The 25681-nt window shown below is 39.1% G+C and overlaps 3 long non-coding RNA genes across 3 annotated transcripts; 2 read left to right on the plus strand and 1 right to left on the minus strand.

Moving 5' to 3' along the window:
• The first annotated feature begins 200 nt into the window (after window positions 1–200).
• On the plus strand, window positions 201–8412 carry LOC308180522. The gene is made up of 3 exons (XR_013940985.1): window positions 201–436; window positions 903–965; window positions 8287–8412. It is a non-coding gene; the product is annotated as an uncharacterized lncRNA (long non-coding RNA).
• A 3218-nt stretch (window positions 8413–11630) lies between these two features.
• Window positions 11631–12498, minus strand: LOC308180513. Its single transcript, XR_013940982.1, has 3 exons — window positions 12240–12498; window positions 11870–11914; window positions 11631–11758 (listed from the first exon to the last, which is right to left on the minus strand). It is a non-coding gene; the product is annotated as an uncharacterized lncRNA (long non-coding RNA).
• Window positions 12499–18005: 5507 nt separating this feature from the next.
• Window positions 18006–22007, plus strand: LOC308180538. Its single transcript, XR_013940997.1, has 3 exons — window positions 18006–18397; window positions 18740–18841; window positions 21194–22007. It is a non-coding gene; the product is annotated as an uncharacterized lncRNA (long non-coding RNA).
• The last annotated feature ends 3674 nt before the right edge of the window (window positions 22008–25681 follow it).

Below are 25681 nucleotides of genomic sequence, written 5' to 3' on the forward strand. Positions count from 1 at the left end.
CTCCCTTTTAACTCCAACACCTTTTACATTAATGAAGGATCAAGGACAGCCAGTTGGATTTAGGAACCCTCACTGCACAAATGCTAACTATGAAAACGCTGATTTTCAAGTGAATTCACCTGAAGGACATACTGCTGCTAATCAAAGAGTCTTTAAGTGTTAGACTCTTGCTTATCTCTAGGCCTTGAAGTCCATGAACAGACCCCAATTGCCTTCCCTTAATTCTGAGGCCAGAAGATGCCTTGTTTTTGTTGCCTCTTTGAACTCTCAATATAATGTTAGTCAGCTATACAGCTATGTAAACTCTGAGACAGTAGTTAGAAACAAAACAAAAACAGCAGACCGATGAGAGTTTTGGAATCAATTTAAGCTGTATTTTTAAACTGTGTTTTCATTAAATTTTGGTTCAGTGTTTTGTGAAGTAGTTTTTAGGCATGTGAGTATCTGATGTAGTTGTGATGCTTGAAAGCTGCAGTTAGAAGAAAGCTTGGTAGTCTTTAAAAGCTAGTCTTTTCTAGATTTGTTTTCTTTTGTTTGTGGAAAGCACTTGGCTTTTAGCTCAGCGTAGGTGAGCGTGGGTGGTTTTTTTTTGTTTGTTTTTGAAAAATGTTATCTTCTGTATGTGACTTGGCTTCTTTATTTATCTTGAACTTGTGAAAACATGTTTTAATGACAACGGGGAAAAGGAGCAGGTGTAAGAGCCTACCACTTGAGGAGCAGTACTGCAAACTAAAAATGATGAAGGCATTTTTGTTTCCTTAAAATTATACTCTAAATGTGCATTTGATGAAAAGAGGTTATGTGGCTTGTGTTCTGACTGGGTGGTCCTGGGCCTGTACAGTCAAGGCTGCAGTGTGTAATTTAGACTTCTCTTCTTGCCTCTGTTTCGTCTATACCCTAAGATGAAACTTACTAGACAAGAGATGCACATGGCATCCTCTGAGAATGTGGGACAGAAACAATGGGTGAGTGCTTTTGCTTACTTATGCGTCACTTACAGTGTGTACAGACTGACCAGTAGTCATCTTGTTGATGGTATGTCCTTCTCTAAATAGGAAAACACTACTATATTTTTCTTGTTATATGTAGTTAAATTAATATCTTAAAATAATACTGCAGAGTGCTGTTGAGTATCTAGTCTCACCAGTCACATGGGACGTGGTATATGTAAAATATACTAAGATATAACTGTCCATAAAAACAGTACTAGTATTTTGATGGTTGTTGTCTGTCCTTTTTTTTTGTTGTTGTTGTTAAACTGGCTTGAGTATAAAACTTTATCTTAATAAACAAAGCTTATGGTATGGCTGCTGCTACTTACACATCTTTAGAGAGTCTGTTGTAAAGTCCTCCTGTGAAGTAGCAGAGAAGGTCTCTTCATCCCCAGTTTCAAACAGATTTGATCTTCAGGATCAGTATAGTGTGCAGGGACTCTTCTAAACTTGTATGTGCAACTTCTGTTTGGCAGCTTCAGCACTTATTCTGGCACCCTGCTGCTTTTCAGAATGAGTTGTCCATAATGACAATTGCTGCAAGCTTTTGGTTTGGGTAATGGTTTAGTGGCGTGTTCTCAACATCTTTCAGAGAACTGTTGGGGAATTTCCATAACTTAATGGCTAATGTTTCTTGTCTGACTTACCCTAGCCAGCTTATAGGGCTTAGGATGCCCCTTCTTTTGGATATAGAGCAATGTGATTTGAAAGATGATATTCTTAGAAACAACTTAGGATGACGTTAGAAGACTCTTGATGAGGATTGCAAGCTCATATCTGGTGTCTGTCTGCTACCTGATGACAGAAGGCTTCCCTGCTATGAACACAGTATCAGCAGGCAAATATTTCCACGAAAAGAGAATGCTGGTACTGGCAGATAAGATATTAAGAAGATTTCTTGGCAACCTCTAGGAATCTCTGGTAGGAGATCCAATGGGAACCTCCTTGGACTTGCAAAGTATCAAGAGTTTGTGTGTTAGGAAGGCAGCAGGCTGTCTTGAGTAAGAAAACTGTTTTGACTGATACTCATAGTAAGCAGTGTAGCTGGCAGAGAATGACTAAAGTCTGACTATGACATGAATTAGGTAGCCTACTTGGAAGCCAGGTGAAAATGTGTAGCTGAGATGCAGAGATGTTTTAATGTTTTGTGGAAACTTCCCTGAACAGATGTTAAGCTCTAAGAAGAAAGATGGAAACTTGAGAAAATGCCAGTGTGCAATTCAAGGATGTAGATTTATAGTTGCTGTTGCCCATCTGTGACTTGGTCAGTATTAAAATGTGTCTACAATGTAGATATAAATTGAATCTGATTAATATGGTGATATATTGTCTATCCCTTTCTGAGCATATTTGGTTGCTGTTGTTACTATGGTGATTGAGTACAGTTTAGATTTCATTAAGCAAACAGGAGAACCTGCCAGTTCTTCAGCAAAGGCCTGATAAGATAATTTCCTTCACTTCCTTGACAGCAATGATGCAAGTCAAGTACTGAAAATGGAAAAGTTGTCTCTTAAAACTCTGCTTTCTGGTAGTGACCATGGTTCAGTTTGTATGCTAGCCTGGTTTTTAATGTTTGTGGTCTGATATCTGAGCATGTAGATTCTATCCCTCTTGGGGGGGGGGGGGGGGGGGGGGGCAGAGAACTACCTCTGTGTTGTGAGGTGAGATGCTATTTAAAATTTATAGGTTAACTGCAACTAATAATCTTGTCTGGGGAATCTAACTGGTGCTCTAAGACACTGTTTTGGAGCTGCACACTTGCTTCTTTTTCCATGCTGTAAAAATGTTGGGCTGGCCCTGTAACATTTTCAGTTTGACACAGAGGTGTCTTTATGGAGGGAAATATAATATTATCATTTCTCTTTTTGTAATAAGTATAGGTCTAAGGATAGTACAGAAGCCCATTTGTGTGTGATTTTAATTAATCACGTCTATACAAGTGTGTGAGACAGAAGCTGGCTTGCCTGTGAAAGACAATTACTGTCATAAGGCTGAAGCAGTGATATAAGTGTTATAAATCTGGCTTCAGTAACATATTTGGATAATGATAGGCAGATAATACTGTACACAAGAAGAAGAGCAGTAGGTTCTGCATCTTTGGTTCCCTCTCAATTGTCAGTGTACTTAGCAGTATTTTCTAGTTCAGGTGAGACAGGCCAAACAGTATATGCAAGAGTGTATCTTATTCATAGGATATGCCACCTGGAGCATCAAACTGCCTTTCATGGTATTTTTGCCTTGATTCTGAATCCTGAGTTTCTTTTGGAGTGCATGAGTTAGTGGTCAAAATTAAAAATGTCTCAGCAGTAAAACAAAGTCCCCCTCTTTCCTGCAACGTATCTTTCAGGAAGAAAGATTGCTACTGCAGCTCTTCAACCCCAAGCCTTGATCAAAACAGAAGTGCCTGTCAACCTGCTACATTAAGTGTTGTTTTGGGGGGCTGCAGATATGGCAAGAAGCGGTGGAGACTAATTTAGCTCTTGTACAGTGACAGCTTGCCTCACAGCTTCAAAGTAGCAATTGGAAATTGGAAGATACCCAAGACAAGCTTAGTCAAAGGTGGCAGAAATATTACAGAAGTCTCTTAAAGGCAAGAGGAACAAAGGTCTCTCCCAGATGCAGCAATGGAAGTTTAATGTCTCCATGACACTTCGAGTAGGAGGAAGAGCTATATGTGAATTAAAACTAAGACATTTGACAAGTATTAATTGTACGTAATTGTGGATTTTGTTGCTGTGTACCTTTTTGGAGTGTCAGGCAAGTTCTACTGTCTCCAAATTTCAGATTAAATTTTGAGTACCTTTTGCTCTGAGGTAACCTTCATTAGCAAACAAATTCTTTGCTAATAGCACACACCTTCATTAAACTTTGTTCAGCCTCTGCTTGAAGGGTCTTGGTAGTTGGGATCTGCTCCTTCTGTAACTATCACTAACTGGCAGATGACATACCGTTATAGGAGGCCAAGTTTGAAATAGACTAATCTAGAATTAGAACTGGAATGACTTTCCATTTCTCAGCAGATATTGCCTTATTGCTTGCAGTGTCTTGGTCTAGTATCCAGAGTTCAAGGCCTTTATTGGGAATGCATGGAGGATATTTCCTTGCCCTATCCATTGCCCATTCCTTTCAAGGCTTCCCAGGTGCTATCCTAATTTAAAGTCAAGTGAAGCTGATGAGGATCTAAGAAGACATTGAGTTGTTGATGTGTGTGACCCATAGTACTTGCAACTCGAATTATATACTAAAGCATTCCTTCTGCTGTGTACAGATTATGCAGCTGTACAGAGTAAGGAAAAGAAGGGTGAGGTTGGTTCCTAACAGAGCAAGCTCAGATCTTGCTCTGCCCTCTAAGGATAACTCTATTGAACTCCAATTCAGAGTGACTGATGCCAATTAGTGCACTTAAAAATATATATATACATATATATTGCTGTTGTAAATGAAGCTGTAGTCACAAACAGCTCTTAAAGGGGCTCATATAATGTAAGTAGCAATGTTAGTCAAATGTTCCTCTTGATTTGCCATTTGAATTTAAAACAGAGAAATGATTGCTGGAGCAATCAATTCTAGCTCTGCCATGGCTTCTGTAAGAGGCAGTTGGGTATTACACTTCATGCATTTTAATCATGAAACAAGAACTACTCCTAGATCAGATGATAATAATCTCTTTTAAGGTTGAATACTGCTATTGAAAATGTTGGTATACACAAATGATGGATTCAAATCTGTCTTCTGGTAAACATTTGCTCTTAGACACCAATGCTTGCATCTTGACATGATATCTATGCCAATGAGTCTATCAGATGGTGGAAACCAGTAGCATCAAGCCCCTAAACTATTAGTTAACATATTAGTAGCACTAAATCCCTGAACTCCTTCAAGTTACTCAAGCTATTTTCTCCTGGAACTCTTCAGGAGTGAGTGCAAGACTTAAATAGCAAATTATTAAACTAAAAAGTGCTTTACAATTTAGCAGATTCTTTTTAAATCCTTTCTCTTTGCCTTCACATGGGGGTGCCTCTCACTGGCACCTGAGTTTTAGACCCCTTCTGTTAGGAGACTTGGAAGGGCAAAGGCAGGACTAGTACGCTGTCATGTCCTGGAACCTCCTCCTCTGTCTGAAGAAAATGAGCATCTCTCCAAGCCTCTCTCTGCTGAAGAGTGACTGAAAATTCTGCTGGGCATAAGGAAAGTTGCTGTGCTTAGATTGGACCTAATGTACCCTTTGACTATTTTACTCTTCTAGGTGTCTAGACGCATTAGCTTGCATGCTGACATGTTGGACTGTGCTGTCACAAACTGTCTGCATGTTTGCAAGAGACAGCGTCCAGACTACTGCATTAAAGCTATTGTTAATTCTATTCCCTTGTGGAAATTTAAAAACAAAGAAAATTACAACAGTGAAGGCAGAAAAAATTAATTAGTTGTCTCTTTGCTGGTCTACATTATCAATTTTTTCACGGGCTAGCTTGGAAGAACATTTGTAAATAACTGTATGACCAAGCCCACACTGTATCTAGCATCACATGAGGATAGTGTTATTGTAGAAATTGATACTGAAACTTCGTTACTGCTGAATTTGTGATAGAAAGTTTATCCTATGTCCGTGTTGCTTTTCTTGACACAGTGAATCACATAAAAACATAATATACAACCTATAAAGAAGGTTGTCTACTAGTGTTGCTGCTGCTATTAAATTCAACAACCGTGATGAGAGGTACTTAGATACAGTTGAGGTTGCTGCCTTTGCTCTAAGGAAAGGCATCAGGATGTAATCCGGAGCAGGTTTTTACCGAGAAGGAATGTTTTCCTAGATGAAGATGTGTGTTTTTGGAAAGAACTGCTTGTATGTTATAAGAAACTAGTTCTCTGGGACTTGCATGGAAATTCGTTAAGCATTCAACTGTACCGGAGATTTCTGTATATTGAAAGAAACTTTCCCAGAACCATCTGTGTTGGACTTCACAGAAATCCCAATTTGCATTAACCTTGGAAAAAGCAGAGCTTCGTATACCCCATAGCACACCTAAAACATGCCTGAGGAAAAACATGTAAAACTAGCCTGTTCATCTCTGCTATTTCACAGTGGTATATGCTGCTACAGAAACACTTAGTGTCCCCAGATTCTGCCTGTGCTCTCACAGGAATGTACCCAAAGTGCTCTTGCAGTAAGTGTGAAGCTAAGCAACCATTTTTCAGCAGAAAGAACTCTCATGAGAAATCTTTAAAGGGCAAAACCACCTACTGACAAAGAGTAAATGTTCTGTACAAAGCAATTGCTTTCTCTATTCCTAGACCTGTAGGCCTCTCACTGCAAAAATATCCAAAGATGAGCCTAGAAGCTAAAATTAATGATGCTACTAGATGCCAGTAATATAGACTCAGTAGGCTTATGGTGCATTAGAATCTGTGGCCAGCAGGAGATGTCTTTCTAACCAGTCTTTATTCTCCTGAAGGTGAAGTTACCTTGTAAGTTTTCTTTCTTCCTCGCCCTCATCACCTCACCTTATTCCACAGGGATGCCAAATACCATTGCTCACAAAATGATCTTAGTTATCTTTCTAGCTGAACTCAGAGCAATGCATTTCTGTGCTTGCATTTAGCTTTGAAAGCTGCTGCTTTCAGAAAAGAAAAGTTGTATACCTTTTCCAATCATATGGTTTGTTCAGTAAGTTATTGCTTGAAGCTACAAATATTGTGCTGCCTATGGTCTTGACCAAACTTGTTTCTTAAGCTCAGCCATTTTCCTTGGATAGCACAAGTAACAATTCCTCCAGTGTTTCAGTTGCCATTCTAAGCCCAAACTAAATGACTTAGTTATGCAGTCTCTCTTTACATAAAGTAGAACTCTGTGGTTTCTTCAGGCGGCCTCTAATTTTTTTTTCCTCATGAATCTTCATAGATATTTTTGTTTCCATTACATACAGGCATTGACTTCTGCCCATTATTAGACAAGGAGCCCTTTGGTTAAGAAATATCAGCAGGTTTGGAGCCTCTGGGGATGAGGAAATGGAAGGTCAAAAGCACCTAGATTGTGTAGAGATAGTTTTAAGGTTAAGTAGGTTTAGACTTAGACATCGTGCTCTAGTGTGTATTCCTGCCCTGCTACACCTAGTTCATGTGATTCAAAGTCATTATTCAGAGGTGCCTGAATTGTGACAGATTACTGTTGCGTGTAAGTCATGGAAAGTCATTTATCTGGGAAATTACTCAGCACTGCTCATTTGGTGTCTTGTCTTTGTGAGACAGCAGGATACACTTCAAATTAGCGTGTACTATGCTGTATGCAGTAACGTATACTCTGCATGTAGGCCATACAGTGGACCTCAGTGGAATTCAGATGAATGGGGGAGTTCTGTGAACCAGTTTATCAGATTTACAAATGTAAAGTCATGTAAGGAGTTACCACTTTTTTATTTATTCTTCCAGTCTCTAGGATTTGTCTGCTAATCCTTCCACTCATCTTAGTGGTATGCTGTTTTTTCAGTACTTCCAAGTGTGGTTTTTTTAATTGCTGTTTTCTTACTTTTTTTTTTTTTTTTTTTTTACATTTCTGGTAGGAGATTACTGATGGAGAGAGCTGTTTCTAGGTGACATTTTTATAAAATATTGTGACTCTCGTCTCAATGACTTACAATGCGTTTTAGCTCATCTAGCTACAGAGGATTTCAGCATTTTAAAGTTATAATTAAAGGGGTTGTTATATTTGGCTTCCATAACAAGAACCACTTGAACAGTTTCCTTATTTAGTATACATATAATTGACAACGTGTAGGGGGATTTTTTTTATTTTTATTTTTTAATACAAAGAAAATTGGCCTCTTGTGAAAAGGGTGTGAAATATTTATTCTCCTCATCTCTGCAGCTGCAAAGAAAGTTCTAAACTTGTAGAGGAAAAGGTTGCTATTATGCTCCAGGGACTGGGGGGTGCATGAGGGGAAAATTTAGTCTGCTAGGCAAGCTATTCCCTGGGTCACTTTGCTCTGTTATGCTCACAATATATCAGGCGCTATATGCACCATAAATAGAGAAATCCTGAATAAAAGTTGATATGTGTTCTTTGTCTTATCCAAGTCATCACCTTAATCATTTGCATTTCAGTTCTGCTGGATACCAATCTAAAACCTTTCTGGCAGCCTAATTTAGACCAGTCTGGGATTTGCTTTTTGCAGATGCTATGATAATAACCAGAGTGCTGCTTTAGTATTCTTGTGCTGCTGTTTGGTTTGTAAGGTGTAGGTTGCTGTTGTTTATTCTGCTGTTTGACCTTCTGCTTTTTAATCTTGTTTTTCAGCTGGATCTGCCCAGACTCTAGCCTTGCAGAAGAATAAAAAAAAAATGAAGCAGGTTGTTACCTTCAGATGAAATGTAGGCTTCAGTGAGATAATGATCTGAACTGCTGGGTGTCAGCCAGCAAGGCTGTTGCTGTGCTCTGTATTAATACTTCAGTAGAAGTCATTCCAGTTACCTGCTGTTTATTGGTGCTGTCAGGGCCTCAGGACCAACCACTTGAGGACTGGATGTTTTGCGGGAATTCGGATGGTTTTAACACACTTGTTTTACGGTAGAACAAACCCAAATCTGTTATATGGTTTTACAAAACGGAACTGCATTGAAATATCCAGTAGAGGAGATTGTATGATGGTTGTGTGACGTGAGAGCTTTTGACTTTGGAAACGTCTGACAGGAAACTTGCTGAAATAGGCTTCTTCATGAAATGCTTGGATGTGAGACGCTGTCCAGAATAAATGGCACTTTGTCACCAAAATGAAGAGCACACGTTGAGAGGCAGACATTTGTTTATGTGAATGAAGTACAGTGATTGAGTATTAAGAAAATCTGACATGGGGAGTCAAATTTAACCAAAAATATTGAGTCAAGTCTAGACAGTGCAGAGTAATTGGAGGCTGCAGTTAGCCTGGCTTATTGCTGAAATACTTCAGCCCATATGAATGCTACGGTCAGCTTTGACATCTTGACCTAACACTGCTTTGCAATCCATGGGAAGATGCAAACTTTGTTAAAGGACTGTTTCTGGGAGTCTTGTGGTCTAGCTTAGACCAGGCGATCTTCGGGCATCCTTGTGTTGTGCCCTAACTTTTAGCCTTCCAAGAGTGAGTGAGAATGCACTTATGTTCACTTTGTCTCTTCTTCCTTTGTTCTCTCACTCAATCCCTCCAACAGTTTTGTCTGCATTGCAATATAAAAATAATTAGTTTCTGATTCTTTCCAAATAAAAAAGAAAAAAAGATATACTGGGACTTTAAATCTGCCTGGTCTTGATTTAGATTTGGACTATGTACTTGAGGAGTGGAGAATGAGAGATTTTTCAAGCACAGAATTATCAATGTGAATCTAGTATTGGGATAAGAGGGGGGAAACATTTTTTAAAAGATTTTTTGAATCCTCTCTCCAGCAAAGAAGTACATGGTCCCTGTCTTCAATTCCCTGTCATCTCAGTAGTTTTTCCAGTATAACAAAGAAGATAAATCTTGGCACTCTGATATTTCTAAGTCTTTAAAAAACAATCTTTTATCTATGGATTTTTCCCTTCACACACTCCCTCAGATCTGTGAAGATGCTTTGCGTCTTTGAAAATATAATAGAGCTTTGCCAGTAATGCAGACAGAAAATGAGTCATGAAGGCTATTTCACTGTTTGCCTGCTGTTAACACCCTTGTGTCCAGCCAGACTTAGGATTTCTATCATCTTTGTTTACAACACATCAGTCAGTTAAAACAACCCTCAAAGCTCTCACCTTCTTCCCTCTTCATTCTCAGTGACCTGAGCTCATTTGCCTTAGTGCAACGAAGTGAGCTCACTTGCACTTCAACTTCTGGTATGGAAACCAGGGCAGTAGGTTGGATTCTGGGCAAACTTCTACATAAATAGCAGGAATGGGATGTGCTGCCTTCCATGTGGAAAATCTGTCTGCTGGGTGATAGCTGGGGAGTCACTATGTCTGCATTGACTTTCCCTTTTCCTGTGAAATAGGCATAACCACATTCCCTGATTGGGTTACTTATTTGTTCAGAGTCTTCTTAAGGTGCATTATCATCCTTGGCTAGGAGTAGGGCTGGGCATAAAAAATAACTTGTAAATGGAGAAAGGGGAGAAAGGCAGGATAACTATTTTCTGTAGTTCTGTTATACAGCTATGGTAACAATTGGTTCTGACAGGGAAAAAAAAAAAAAAAAGCTTGTGTAAATAGAAAGGAAGAAGAACGCTTTACTCATAACCTCAAAAAATAGAAATTTCTTCAGTGCAGAACTGTCAACATGCACTATTATATATATATATATATGTATTTTAGCTGCAGTGTAACCTTGAAACACTCTGGTTCCTTATACTGTTGGATTTTTGTGCTCTGAGATACCTGAAGTAATTTCTTGCTATGCATGGAGAATATGATTAAATAACATAGATTTAAGTTCCAAAAAAGGCTTCACATGTTCAGTGATGGCAAAAAGCCAGTCTGAAAGTATGCTGTTTTTATTACAATCTAATGTAATATCAAATGAAGTTCTGCTACCATTCATGACAGTTTTTTGTTTGTCCGTTTAAAATAATACAGTATAACAAATTGAGGTTATGAAACTATTTTCATGTGAAAGAGTGCTTTCAAAGTCAAAGCTCTGAAACATGGAGGCTGAGAAACTTGAATGGCCTCAAGGAGGTGAGTGTCAGCTTCCAAGCTGATAATTCACTCTACTCCTCAGAATAAAAACTTGGTATTCTTTTTTTTTTTTCTTTTTAATATAGACTCACTCTTTTATTTTTATTCTTTTTGAGAGAAAGTGTAAGACAAGGCTGTTCACTTCAAGCCCTATACAGTTAAATTCTGATGTGAATCTCTTACTCCCTACTTGATTTGCTAGCTTAATGGAGAGTTTCAAAGTCACTCTGTTATACCTATCTGCATATAAACTTTGGATTTGTATCTTGCACTTCCAAAAATCCCAGCTACAATCACTCAGGGCCTGTAATGGTGTTAAAGTACTGTACTGGAAAACTATTTTTGCATTAACAACCTCTTTACATTTCCAGCTGGACAGTGAAGGTGCCCCAAACTCCACCAAATGCCATGGTCAGATCAGAAGCATGGGTCACTCAGCCAGAGGTGAGAGCCAGGAGTGATATGACAGGCTGAGGGAAAGGCTAGGTGGGGAATGCTCAGTTTCTGACCTCAAAGTTAGGCACATCGTGGCCATGTTTGGCTGTATTTAGCATTCTGGACCAAGTAATGCAAGAGGTTCTTCTGTCTGCATGCTGTAGGGTGGTGTCATCATTGCATAACCACTGTGGAGAGCTATTACTCAGGAGCAGATGAGCACTCAGCACCGGGGCAAAAAGCAAATCTTCAAATGACGGTATGGCAATGATTAATGTTAAGGAAGACAGAGTTTTAACTTAAAAGGCATGGCCAATTATGAGGAAGTGCAAGCGAGGCTTGAGGAAAGGTGGTCCATGTGAGGCAAGTCGTCATCTTTCTTTTATCAGTTCTTGTGTTCTGCCTTTCCTCTGGTATCAGGTAATACGTTTTAATTAGTCTCACCTTCTTAGTGCTGACTGTCTGTGCTAAAAGTGTGGTGGCTCCCATTACAGAAAAGGGCCAAATGCTCGAGAGCTGGACTTGCTGCCCTCCTGCCAGCACAGGGATATTGCAGGCCATGGGTGCTCTTGGGAGAATCTGTTCCTCCTGGGACTGGCCAGCAACCTCTGTGCTTTGATCCTTGCATTGATGGCAGCCAGAGCAAGCTTGCTTTCTGTGAGGGGGGAAAGAAAAAAACAACAACAACAACAACAAAAACCACCTGGCACCAGAGCCATGTCTGTTTTGCTGTTCCTAATGTGTTACTACCCTTTGCATCACCTGCCTTGTCTATATCTGCAGCAGACATTGGTTGTACCTTTAGATCTTGCTTATATAGAGAAAAAAGGAAGAAATTAATGTTTTTAAAATTTATTTGATCAAAGTCAAAATTTCAGTAATTAAAGCCAGCAGATTTAAATTCAAAATACCGAGGAGAAGAGTATCTTTTATGAAATTATGATGATCTGAATTATTAAAACCTATCTGGTCATATCTAGTTCCTCAGTGCATTGTTTCCTTGTGCTCTCCTATTGAATTTAAGTAGTTCTCTTATATAAAAAGCTCTTCATGGGCAACATAGCTTGTAAACACTGACTAGAAAAAGAATCTGGAAGAAGCGTAATAAGGAAGCAGTCAGCAAACATTAATCTCACCCTTTTATTTATTCATTTATTTTTGCAATCTCCTTTGGATTAACTTGCATCAGTATCTATACTAATACGTGGTTGTGCTCTAGGGAACAAAATGCTAGGAAGGATTGTTAAGCCATGTTTTTAGCATTACAACAAGATTTGTTGCTGTATGTTGTCCATCAATTCCCTCAAGTCTCTTCAAATGAATTGCTAGAGTGTATTAACATCTGTGTGCTCAAGTTCACTTCCTTTTAGGGGTTTGAAATTAATTGTTAATTGATTTCCTTGTAGTGGGACTTCATCCTAATTTGCCTGCTGTGCATTTATAGGTCAGGCTGGCTGTCACCTGGTTTGCAGGGTGTGGGAATTAGCTCCCTTCCTGGCCAGCTGGGAGCAGGGGCACTGACAGCCTTCACTGCGCAGCTAGCTCTGCGGTCAGCGCTTCCCTTCAGCCTCCTCCCAGCATGGACCACATACTGGTGCCAAATCCTGGAGTGGGTGGTGGGCCACCCTCAGCAGGGAGGGCTTTACAGAGAATGGAGGTGAATACATCAGCACAAAGATTTTTATGGATGAAATGAATCCTCAGAAGAGTGACTGTGTGGTGCAGCAGGGATAGATAACTGGGATGATTTACAATCTCTATGACACCACTGGCATTATGGGGTGTCCTGTCAGCAAGGTGTGCACACCCACATATCAGCTGACCATACCCCTGGCAAGAGGTGACCTTGTTTCTGCTTATGCCTCACAACAAGAAGGTGGTTTGGTTTGTCTGACCTTCCACAGCCTTGGGAGCATCTGGTGAGGAAGTGGTGAGGCCAGTAGGCTCAGCCTAGGCAGTTCCCAGGAGGGGTCCAAACCATTTCTTACCATGGTGAGAGAGGAAAAGTAGGGAAGTTTTTGCCACCCAAGATAGCAATTAAAAGGGGCTGCTGCTGTGTGTGGTTGTGCAAAGAAATTTCAGTGTGGGGGCTGGTGGGAAAGCAAGTGTTGAAAGTGCAGTGGAAGACTAGAAAGTGAGTAGCATGGGGAGAAATGTCTGGGGAACTGATGATACAAATATCAGTCCAAGTAGTGCAGCTTCCCAAGACTGCATTTGCAAGGGGAGGTGCTGAAGTGCCCCAAGAGATATAACGCTCAGGCAGTTAGAAGGAGGGAGCCAAGTTTCCCTGGTTCTAGGCATTCCGTCTCCATAATCTCTGAAGGAGATAGAATTACTGAAGATGTCCCCATCCTGTTGCCATTTAGAATTCCTTTATTCCCCTCAACCTAGTACTAATATAATCCAGATTTTTATTAACCAGGAAACACTACCTGGATCTTCCTCCCCATTTACTTCCTCTGTGAAGCATGTGGGTGTTTTGACAAATTACCACCTAGTCATCGGCTGGAAAAATCACTTCCTTCCATGCTATTTTTCTCTATAAAAATAACAGCTGGTAAACCATGGATAAAACTGCTAAGTATGAAGTAAGCCTCCAGAAATCCTTAATCTAGGTAACATCTCCACTAAATGTGAGTAAACAGCCTTATTTCATTCAATATCTATTTGAAACAGTGTAAGTGTGATGGAACTTTTATTGAATTTGGACTAGGTAGTGACTTGCTACTGTAGCTTAGTAGAGTGATGAAAGAAGTTCTCCAGAATAAGCAGGGAAAAATATATTATCACTTCTTTCTGGAGAAAAATAAAGCTAATCCAAAGACTTTGAGGTAGTCCTTCCTTTTTTTTTTTTTTCCATTGACCTAGAAGTGTTACAATTCTTGTTCTTTTAGGCTAATCAGGAAGAGTTGAGAGACCCTTCTTCTACTTGACTTAAATCATTCTTTTTGTTATCAAATATAGAGTAAATTTATATGGGATTCCTCAGATCTCTAATCTGAATTTCTCTAGAACTGAGAATTTTGCCCAGTGCTGATGCTGCCTTATTTTCTTCTTATTCTTTCTTCTTCAAAAGCCATTTGTTAAGGATTTCCAAATTTACAGGGAATCCATGAAATCTATTTTATATGCCCTGAAAGGCTAATACCTTAATCTAATAAAGAACTCCTATTAGACTAAAATTCACAATAACTTTTCAGATATGTTTTTGGTCATATTATAGTATAAGGATATGTTAGTTTTAATAGCTGCATTCTCAATTCATGTGTCAAGGATTCTGCTTTCAGGCTTTTTTTTTTTTTTCCCTTTCTCTGGGTGTCATGGCAAAACATATCCTAAGAGCATAGAGGACCAGGGAAGACACAGAAGCTATGGCTGCCTGGTAGGGGTGACAGGTCTCTGAAGCTGGACACTGGGAGGGAGAAGAAGAATTAAAGAGATGACATGGAAAGGCGTTGGGCATTTGCTGTAAAAAATAATAATAATAAAAAAAAATTCATATGCGGTCACTTCCCCATGACATCCCTGTCAGTCATCCTGAGGTGATGATATCACAAATGAAGTTGTCTGTAGACAAAGGAAAATATTAACTCTGATCAAAAATTTCAGTTGTGCTGCCATAAAGCAGTTGTAGCAGTGAGACTGGCAGAAAGTCATTGTTTTCTTCAGACAAAAAAGTGTGTCCAGGAGGACCAGTGTCATTCATTTTTGGTGGCAGTGACAGATGCCACTATTTTTTCTTCTCCTTGTGCTGCATTTCTTTTTGCCAGTGACCTGACTGCTCAGCAGGCAGAGATCTGGGCAACACGCAACATGTTGTTATTTGTAGATGAGCTGGAATGTAGCAAGAGAGAATTAGATCAGGAGGAAAAGTGGGAACAGAAATGAGATCTGCGTGTTTGTGTGAGGCCTTAGACATGTGGTGCTGTCAGGGGCTGAGTGGTGTGTTGCATTCCCTGTAGGAGACAGACAAGAAGGCTGTGTGGCACATCCTAGGCTGATCCATGAAGGGGCTTGTAAGAAATCAAAGCTATAGGACATGATTATACTTTAAACTATGTGTATAGTATGGTTCTATACCACACTCCAGCTATTGTAAAGTAAAGCTTTTGAGGTGCATACAGCGTACAGGTATAGTTCTTGATGAAGAAATCTGATTATATATTCATGGAGGTGTGGCTACATTTGTATCTTTCACAAAATGTCAGGAAATGTAATCGTTATTTTGTTGAAGCAGCACTATCTCAAACAGGAAATTACATCCACAGACCCAGAAAGAGCAAGAGATGTTCAACCGCAAGATACTAGTACTGGTGGACTCTGCTAGCTCACAGTCCCAGGCAGAACTACACTTAAACAAATACGTTACATAGTAGCTTCAAGTATGGCTGTGCCATGTGGCCAAAGGACAAAAATGATTCACAAATCTAAGATTTTTCTCATGTCACCTTTTAAAAATGATTCAGCAAGATTTGGCTGAGCCTCTTAGATGAACAGAATTCAGTAGAACACCACCATAAACACTTTACAGTGTTATTAACAGTGACAAAGTGAACTTCCAAATAAAACAGGGAAATAACCAGATTAAAAAGTCATGGTTTATATAAAATGTTTTTAATTGGGTTTCTTTTGACATTCATCCTTTCCCACAAATTAAGCAAATCAGATGACTAGAGGTCTGCATGTAGGAAGGTGTTACCGAGATGTTTACTTTCAGTGTTCTTTATTTGTTAACAGAATCTGTCTCCTTGATGTTAAATCATACATACCCACATGTGTTTCCCCCACAGCAATCTTTATAAAATACTATGAATTCTAGGGTGAGTGGAACTGAGTTATGTTACATGTAAATGCACTCCTAGGTGCATTAGGAGTGGATTAGGAGATCAAAGCAGCGAGTGAAATCCTAATTCAGGTCAAATGCTAGTCTATGATTCAAGTCTGTTTGGATCAAAACTTTCTCAGTTCCCAGGTCATTTGTTTCTGGTTTATTTTGAACTTTAATTGCTTTGAACCTGTGATGATGGGAGACATCTAACATGGTTCTTGTGGTGGTGGTTGTTGTTTACTTTTGTTACCATTTGAAACAAAGCTGTTGTTAAACTACAGAACAGGATTTCTTAATATCACTCTGAAACAACGAAAAGCAATCTACATAAATATACGGTACTGTTTTACACACACAGTAAATTATCTAAATATTTGTAAACATTCACAAACCACTGCCATACCTGCCATGTTTTTATAATTGCGGAAGAGCCACATACCTTGCAGAAATCGTTGTAGTCATCAGTGAAATCAAGACAGGTAGCTTTGGGAGTCTGGCAAAACTTAGAGCCAGAGCTTCTGACTTTTAGTCCCCTATCCTAATTGAGTCACATGTTTTGTGAAGAAAGACAAGTTAGAATCTGACATTGTTTCGTATGATGCAAATGGCAAGATACTTACTAACCAAGATCAAAAAAAAAAAAAAAAAGCTAATGTTATGACTGGAAAAAGGCAGATCTATATTTGAAGCTGTATCAACATCAAAAATCAATAACTACTTGTAAAACCTAGCTTTAAGTGTACACTTTGGAGCCTATTTTCTCTGATACAGGACAGAGTCTACTACAAAAGTACAAGCCATGAACTGAAATTTGAACAATTACTGTGGTGGTTATCCAGTGATTTCTTGGTATAGGGAAGAGTTTAAGATAGCGTGAATTGATGATGATTTAGTAGTTCCAAAAACAGAATGCTCTTAGATGCTAAGATGAAGTGGTCACAGCACTGAGCATGCTGGAGTTCAAGAAGCATTTAGACAACGCTCTTAGATACATGGTCTGATTTTGGGGTCATCCTCTGGGGAGCCAGGAGTTCAACTTGATGATCCTTGTGGGTCCCTTCCAGCTTGGATATTCTATGATTTATTTATGAAGAATGTATACAAAGTCTAAAGAGAAGTTGCCTGTATCCTTGCTATGTGAGGGTTCTGCAGTCCTGTGTGTGCACACATACATTAGTATGTTTTCAAATAAAAAATCAACCATGAACTGGCTTTTCTGTTCTGACTCGCTCTAGATGTCCTGAACTTTCAACATCTATTTTTTCAATTGCAGGAAAATTCAATTAATTTCAAGAAATTCAGCACAGCAGACAAGTGTTTCTGTTGGCTGTCCAGTAATATTTTCATAATTTTGTATCCAAAGTACATATCTTGCTACTGGCAATGTTTTTTTGGTTCAGTGATCTAGGTGCCAAAGTGATTTTCATATCCAGAATCTCAAACTTTGTATTTGATTTACTTCAGTTTGTCTGTACTTGGAAAAAATTACTTTTTTGAAATGATGCAACAATTCAGTGGTTTGGATTTTTTTTTCTTTTGTTTGCACTATGGCTGTGTATTGGCTCCTCTCTCCCTGTTTTCACAGAATCACAAAATCATTTAGTTTGGAAGACACCTCCAAGATCACCTAGTCCAACCTCTGACCTAACACTAACAAGTCCTCCACTAAACCATATCACCAAGCTCTACATCTAAACATCTTTTAAAGACCTCCAGGGATGGTGACTCAACCACTTCCCTGGGCAGCCCATTCCAATGCCTAACAACCCTTTCGGTAAAGAAGTTTTTCCTAACATCCAACCTAAACCTCCCTTGGTGCAACTTTAGCCCATTCCCCCTCATCCTATCACCGGGCACATGGGAGAATAGACCAATCCCCACCTTGCTACTGCCCCCTTTAAGGTACCTATAGAGAGTGATAAGGTCGCCCCTGAGCCTTCTCTTCTCCAGGCTGAACAATCCCAGCTCCCTCAGCTGCTCTTCATAAGACTTGTTCTCCAGACCCCTCACCAGCTTCGTTGCCCTTCTCTGGACTCTCTCGAGCACCTCCATGTCCTTCTTGTAGTGAGGGGCCCAAAACTGAACACAGTACTCGAGGTGCGTCCTGACCAGACCTGAGCACAGGGGGACAATCACTTCCCTAGCCCTTCTGGCCACACTATTTCTTATACAATGCTGTTGGCCTTCTTGGCCACCTGAGCACACTGCTAGCTCATATTCAGCCAACTATCAACCAATACTCCCAAGTCCTTCTCAGTGACTTCTTTTCCTTTTTATTTCCCAGTTTCTGTAAAACTTCCTGATGCTTTCATTTCCTTTCCATTTATCAAGACATACTGCAAACAGGTCAAAAGATGAAATGCTGCTTATAACCCAGCCAATACAGAAAGGGAAGGTGATGCTACCTTTGAAGTTAGAGCCATGTTGGATGACTTATCTCAAGACTGGTATTGATGAGACACTAAGGTAAGTCTAAGGGAAATCCAGCAGTAGAAAACTTACAAACCTGAGTTGGGGAAAAAAAAAAAAGAAAAAAAAAAAGAGGGAAAACACCAGCCTGCACAGAGAAGGGGTTATCTAGAGGATTGTGGAGAGGCTGCTGCTGAAGTCTGTAAGTCATGTCATGTGTGTAAGGGGTATTGCTGCTCCACTAGCCTTCATCTACTAGTATTTACCCTTCTGGGGAAGGGATACGTATTGCTAAGGAGCTGGAAAGATCAAGCTTTCATGTTGACCGTGTGGGCGGGACTAGTGATGGTGCATCCCAAAACATGTATTCTTGGGTGTGTACTTTTTTTTTTTTTCCAGGCAGTGACTGTATTTTAATCTCCCTGTGTGGATGTGGTTATTTTGGAGTCACAATGTGGTGTGAAGGGCTTGGAGACATCAAAGCAAATTGCATCTTCAAAAGTAAGTGCCAAGCCTTAGTGAAGCAAGCATCCAGAATCTCTATTAAGGTTGGTAGGCAAAACAAACAAACCAAAATGTGCTAGCCTCTTTATCACTGTTGGCTTGCATTACTCCTTGAACAGAAACAGGCTCAATATATGAGTCTAGTTCCTAAATTTCAGTTCAGTGAAATTTCACCATGATTAGATTTGGGTTTAGGGATTAGAGCCTCTTCCTTGGCTTGTGAGAAGACCCGTGTTTTAGGTAAATGGAAATATTATTTTTCTTGATTTCATACTTCATTTCATCTTTATTCAAAGATCTGTAAAATTTACAAATTCCGACTTTTTTTTTTTTTTTTTTTTTTTTAATACTGTGCTTCTCCTATAAGAGGCAGATGGAGAAATAAGGTGGCATTTTTCTTTAGTCAAAATTGATTATCAAGCACTGCCTGTCAGGGAAGAGTTGTAGTGATTACATTTGGGATGATGGCTTCAACAGAGGGAAGGGATAGCCTTTTGTCTAGAAAGTCCTGTTACTGTCTTTATTCTGGTAAGATTTTGCGTTTGCTTGTTTTCTCTATGAGGCTTATGAAAGTATATATATATATGTACGTGCATAAACGCATAAACGGCATACATTCATGTTTTGAAAACTTTTTGGTATTGACTTTTTGGTATTCAAAGACTGAGGACAATGCTAGCTTTTTGAACTGAACTGTAAAAGAAACAGTTTTGAGAGAGGGTTTTTTCTCTTTTCAGAAGCTCTCATGATTTGAAGAGTTGTGTGGTAAACATCTTTACATAAATTTTGGATGCTGTTTGGTACCACAATTAATAAACTTAGCATTTGGTTCCAAAGGGATTCCAAGACTGGCATGGTTTTCTGTAGTTGGGAGAAGTGATTTTTGGAACAAATATGAAAGTTCCTGGCTGTTTGTAGAAAACATGTTATAGGCTTGGCTGTTATGTTTCTCTGAAGCCTCACCAGTATCAAATGAGTGCCCGAGTTTTGGGTAGTTGTGAAGTTGTTTTTTTTTCTGATAAATAAAAACACAGTCATCTGTGTTATATTTTATTATTAAAAAACAAAAACAAAACAACAACAAAAAAACAGCTTCTCAGTGCTTTTCTTCTTCAAGCTTTTCATTTATGGAAGACATGCTGAATTCTACTTTTCTAGATCCTTTCCTAAAAGCTGTAAAGGTTCTGATGTGTGAAACAGGCCAAAAAGTCCTTATCCTTTCTTAACCAAGAATTCAGGGGATATGACTATAATAAACCCTTTTTTTAAGCCAAAAAAAAAAGAAGTATTAAAAGGAATGACATTGATTTTGAGGTCTGCTGGATGGAGAGTTGAACTGGAACCTAATTATCCTTTATCTTGCTGTAATTGCTGACTTGCTCTACTGCAAGTAGGTAGTTGTGCTCATTCAGTCCTCTCATCAGACCTGGACATTGGCTCGCTAGTTACTAGCTCTAAAATCTAAAATGTCTCACAAGATGATGTGTGATTTAGTGCTCAAAATGGAGTAAATCAGGGAATTACGTACTTAGTACTTGCAAAATTGGTGCCATTCTCCCCTTTCCATCTCTCTAAATATTTCAAAATTTCGTGGTGCTACTAGTAAAACACCCATGAGCAGAGATGCCTGGGAATGAGGCTTTAAAAGTGCAAAGACTTTGGTCTCTGAAAAATGAGATCAAGCTTGCAGCTAAAGCAATAAAGAAATATCATTTTCTCTGGGATTTGAAGTTCCTACATTTTACTTTCTTCTGACTTGAAGTACACTTGTGTATTTTTAATTTCTCTGCAGGAAAAAAAAAGAAAATCTACCTCTTTATCCCTCACAGTTGTTATTTCAATAAACAAAAATGTTTTCCTTGGTTGGTATGTAGCTCTCCTATAGCTGTCTTTTCCACTCTAATTTTCATTCCCCTGATGCTGGATTGCAGTGAGGTATCGGTTTGCAGGGTCACTGCTGTAGCTAATCCTCTCTCTCTTCCTCCTCAGCTGATTGTTCATATTTTCAAACTTCATAATCTCACCACCAAAACCTAGGCATGCTTCAGAACGTAGCTTAAGAAGGAAAACAGACCTCAAAAACGTCACTGAGCTTAGAACTCTCAAAACAAAACCCTGCCTTAGCTTAAATAGGATGCCACTAAAGGGTCTAGGCCAAAATTAAAGGGAAAAACACTCCTTGTATCAAGCAATTTATGTTGTGTTTTGAGTTTTGCACAGCTGAGAAAAAAGAACAGCAAATATTTATTTTTTCTTTTTATTTTTTGAAGTCCATAAAACATACCAACAACTATCTCAAAGTAATTGTTTTCCACCATTTTCATTTCTTCCATTTCCACTGCTTTCCAGGTGAGTGCTGAACTGAATACCTGGTGCTGTGTAACAAGGCACTGTGCTTTCTGGATGATGTCTACAGTTGAAATAACTAATTTAACTTGGAATTGACATGCTGATTAAAAGATTTTCCTTGCTTTCTGTTCAATACCACTGCTCGCTTTGCATCTATCTGTATCATTCCACAAGCATTAAAGTTTATACTGATTTGCAGTGAGTAGGGATCTGTACCCAGAATTATTTTTTTGCTTCACATATATCCCCAAATGAAATAGGTTTGCCTGCATTTTAAGTCTGGACAGAAAATTTTCTAAACATTCAAATCCTTTAAAAAGACATGAGAGAGAATAAGCTTTTCCCTCAATGAATGGCTTTCAGGATGAAGACCCACAGCGATTTGTTATAGGGCTATTCCCTACAAGTGGACTACTAGAACTGTTTCTAAGGCAGAAACAGAAATAAACAGGAAAATGTTTAAGATCTTGCTTTGCAGCAAGCGAAGTGAAGGGAAAACAAAATGTTAACGAAGCCTGTGCCAGCAGGCACAAGCATGGCAGGATTCGAGTCAGAGTCCAGCAGATAGTCTGTGCTAACGTGAAGCTTTCACACTTCTGTAAACACGGAGGACAGGAACATTGACGCAGAAAACACTCTGCGCCGCCAGTAACACCATGTACTTCTTCCGTGCTGTTATTGCAGTCCTGGTCATTGGCAAAAGAGCATCTCCGTCAAGAGAAAGCTAATCTCTTACAGCCTGATCAGGGTAGTGCTGTAAAACTGTCCCACACATTTTTTTTTACTAGAAATAGGTGTGCTTGAACAACAAGTAGCTCTGCCATTTCCCAGCCAGAGGTGTACCTCCCAGGTTCTCTACTCAACCAATGTCATTTTAAAAAGGAATTACAATACTCTGCATGTTGCCGAGCTTAGAACGATTTGTTGTCATCTCTATCATTTTGATGAAAGGGAAGTATTCGTAGATTTGTAAGAGTTTTAATGTCAGGTTTTGTATAAAAAAGCTAGTGCAATTATTAACCAGCCAGAATCTGTCTGTTGTTAAATCCTTGTTGTTCAGTATTTTCGATACATTTTTGGAGATACAAATAATGAGCTTTTACTGGTATAGGCTCAGTACTTTTCCTGTTACTTAGGTTTCCGCAATGGCTACAGAGCTCTTTTCTTCTTTTTTATTTTTTTTCTGCAGCCTTTCCTCTTATTCTTGGTGTCATTCAGAGTTCTTGTGGTATTAGTAAATAGTTGGTGCAGACATGCTTTTTGACATTGCAAATGGAACAGGAAATGTTGCATGAAAATGTTTAATAACGGTTAAAAATCACATGCATCAAAGCTGAGTCTAAGTGAATTGGAATAATGTTTAACCTAATGAAGGAAGACCTCCAAACAGACCTGCTAACTTCAGTTGGCTTCTGTTTTTGTAATGAGACAAAACCAAACCTTGCAGATTTGGAATGTGTTTCTAGAAAATCTTTCTGAATGCTGAGATTCAGGTCTTCTTTCTGTCTCAGGTTTTCAGTAGTGGGCTAGATCAGCAAATTTCCATAACCTTAGGTATGGTCATCCAGCATTTATAACAGCTGGGTATGTGAAATATCAATATTGTAGTTGCTTTTACAATAAAAGTACACAAAGTGGCATACCGGTGACATCTTTTTGATTTTTTTGGTGACCAGTATTCTAAAGAATTCACAAGCACTCTCATGTTTATATTTGTAACCCACTTGTGAAGATTCAGATCACCCAACATCAGCCTCTATAAATTCTTATCTGCAATGTCTCATTTGTCAGTGGAGATAATGCTACTGAAAACATAAGGCCTGTGCCTTCTGGGAGAGTTGCTTGGCTTTTGTTTTTCTTTAATTCAAGAACTTTTCAGTGACAGTTTTCAAACTGATTGCATGTTATGGGGATAAAGAGTTTCTTTTCAGGACTTTGGAAAACAAGACAACTGATTCTACAATGCTCTACAGTTGGCACCTTCTGAAATAATAAAATGCTAATCTAGCAGGACAACCTTTATATCCTCTTTAATTGAACCACAAACTATTGCCATATGCTAAGAATAAAAGCTGTGCCAGAAGTACTCATATGCAAAACCAACACCACTTGCTCCGCTTCACCCATCAACCATGAGATGAGGACATTTGAATGTTGAGTGAATGAGGATTTAGGGATTTGGCAATGTAATACTTCCCTTCGTATATTTTTGCTTTATCCAAATGCAAGCTGCAAATCTTGGGGGGGGGGGGGGGGGGAGGTAAATTGGGCTGCCTCCTATGCAACAGCCATTGAAGGTCAGAACTACTTGAAGAACAAGTAATTGACACACATTAATGCTGAGCTCTTAGACTTCTCCTTTTCTTGATTACGGTGCAGGGGAACAGTATATGCATGCCAGTGGCTGTTTTTCCCAACTCTGTTGCATGTTTCAGCTCATTTTCTACCCATTTTTGCATTGCCTATAGCTCTGTCTGTTTCCAAACCATCTCTGCTATGGCATGTGCCAAAAGCTAGGAGAGGGATTAAAATGGAATTGCCTTGGGTGGGTATAACAGTATAATTCATTTATATTCCAGCAGACCTGTTGTGCCCCTGGGGTGTCTTGTACTATTTTCTCCTGGGTTTAAAAGATGGTGTGTACCTGCAGGTGGGTGTGTGTCCCTGGCATCTGGCTGACTCAATGGAGTGAGCACAGCCTCAGTACATCCTCCTGTTATCTGCTGAAGTCCGGGGATGAGTAGGGGAAGGTGCGGGCCTCTCTGCTGAGAGCCTGGAGTGCTCTCTGAATCTGAACTCTGTCTTTGAATAGATAAAACTAAGAGTGCCACTGTATTCTCTTGCATGTAGGGTCCCTGCAACGTTTCTGTGAGTTGCCAGCATGTGCAGGGAGGTTTACTACAAACCTTGGGTAAATCACTGTTGCAACACATCACTTCATGCTCTCAGTTACCAGAACCTTTTAACCTCATGCTGAGCATGCAGTACTAATTCCACCCTGCTGCTATTTAACATATGCATCTTACAGCTTTGTGGGATTGTTGTTAAGTGTACAGCTGAGGCCCATCATGGACTGTCTCGCAGCATGGCACAGGAGAAAGCCAACGGCTTTTGTGTCCCTGCAGGCTTTTTGCAGACCAGCCTGACATCTGTTTGTCTCAGGGCTTTAGCTGTGGACAAACTGCCTCTTTCAGGGTCTGGCTGTGCTGGTGGAAGAAATCACAACCCTGGATGCCCATCACCTGCTGTGAGTGAAGTGGCTCACATGAGTTCCCCTCCAATGTGTTTCAGTTCAAGCAGGCTATTGCCACTAAGACCTACTTCTAAGTCAATCCACTTCAATTTGGATAATATGAGCCAAGGAACAAGTACTGCAGGCTCTTATGAGGAGGAAGTGCCAAGCATTTGGGTGCAGGGTAGACACAACAGCTTCTTATATCGGCATACTGAAGTTTACGTTCTCCAGATATATGTGAGCGTCTCTTTACTTAACCTTCAACTCTGTCAAATGGGGAGGAATGATTTTTCTCATTCTGTATGTTGTAAAATGAAGTTGCTTTGTGTTAGGCAAGAAGTTGACACCAGAAAAAGCACTAAAATTTTTTCATCATATGGTAACACAATATGGGGAGGAATCCCAACACATAATTAAATCCTTTTGAAAACTTGACTGTTTCTAGTGGGGAGAGGAGGAGCAGGGGCTGGAAAATGTGATAAAAACTCTTTGCAATTTTACTTGAAGGTATCTAGTGGAGTGGATCTATGTGGAGTTCTTCATAAATGTATCTTTTTAGATTTCTATTGCTGTCTGCTAAAATTTGTTTCAGTGGGGTACTGGTGTTTTGGAGGGTAGTATCTTTATTGCTTTTTTTACTGGTTTAATTTTGGGTTGAAATTCACTACGGCATTTTCTATACACGATTACTAATCTTAAATCTCCAATTTTAGGACTGGTTAAAAATAGTTTAAAATTAAATCTGATGATATCTAATGAAAACATTGTTTATTTTAGCAGTTCTCATTTCTTTGTTTAAAAACAAGAAAAGCCTGCAAAGATCAACACCTTCTTTGTTTGCTAAAATTATGGCAAGATAATATTTTTCTATAATTTTACATAGTTTTCTGGAAGACAAAATAGTCAACATGGATGAACAAGACTATTTTCTTCTTCTGAAAGTATTTTTTTTCAACTGCTTTCCATTTTTCAGTGAAATCTTGTCAGAAATAGCCTGTTTTAAATGTACTGAATCAAACCGTTAGTGGGACTGAAGTAGACTGCTGTTTGTTTTTATTGGTTTTACTCTCAAATTTTCAGTAATTTCAAAGTGATAACTTAAGTCTTCTAAAACTATTAAAAGGAGAAAGCTGCAGGATGCCTAAGTACATTATGTTTTTCTGTCTTTTACTTTACATATCTTAATTTCATTCAGATTGGCTTTAAAGAGAAAACTTGAACAGGCATATTTAAATTCAGTCTTTCTTGCAAAG

This window comes from Anser brachyrhynchus, assembly GCF_964034855.1.
Source record: "Anser brachyrhynchus genome assembly, chromosome: 1".
NCBI classification, from domain to species: Eukaryota; Metazoa; Chordata; class Aves; order Anseriformes; family Anatidae; genus Anser; species Anser brachyrhynchus.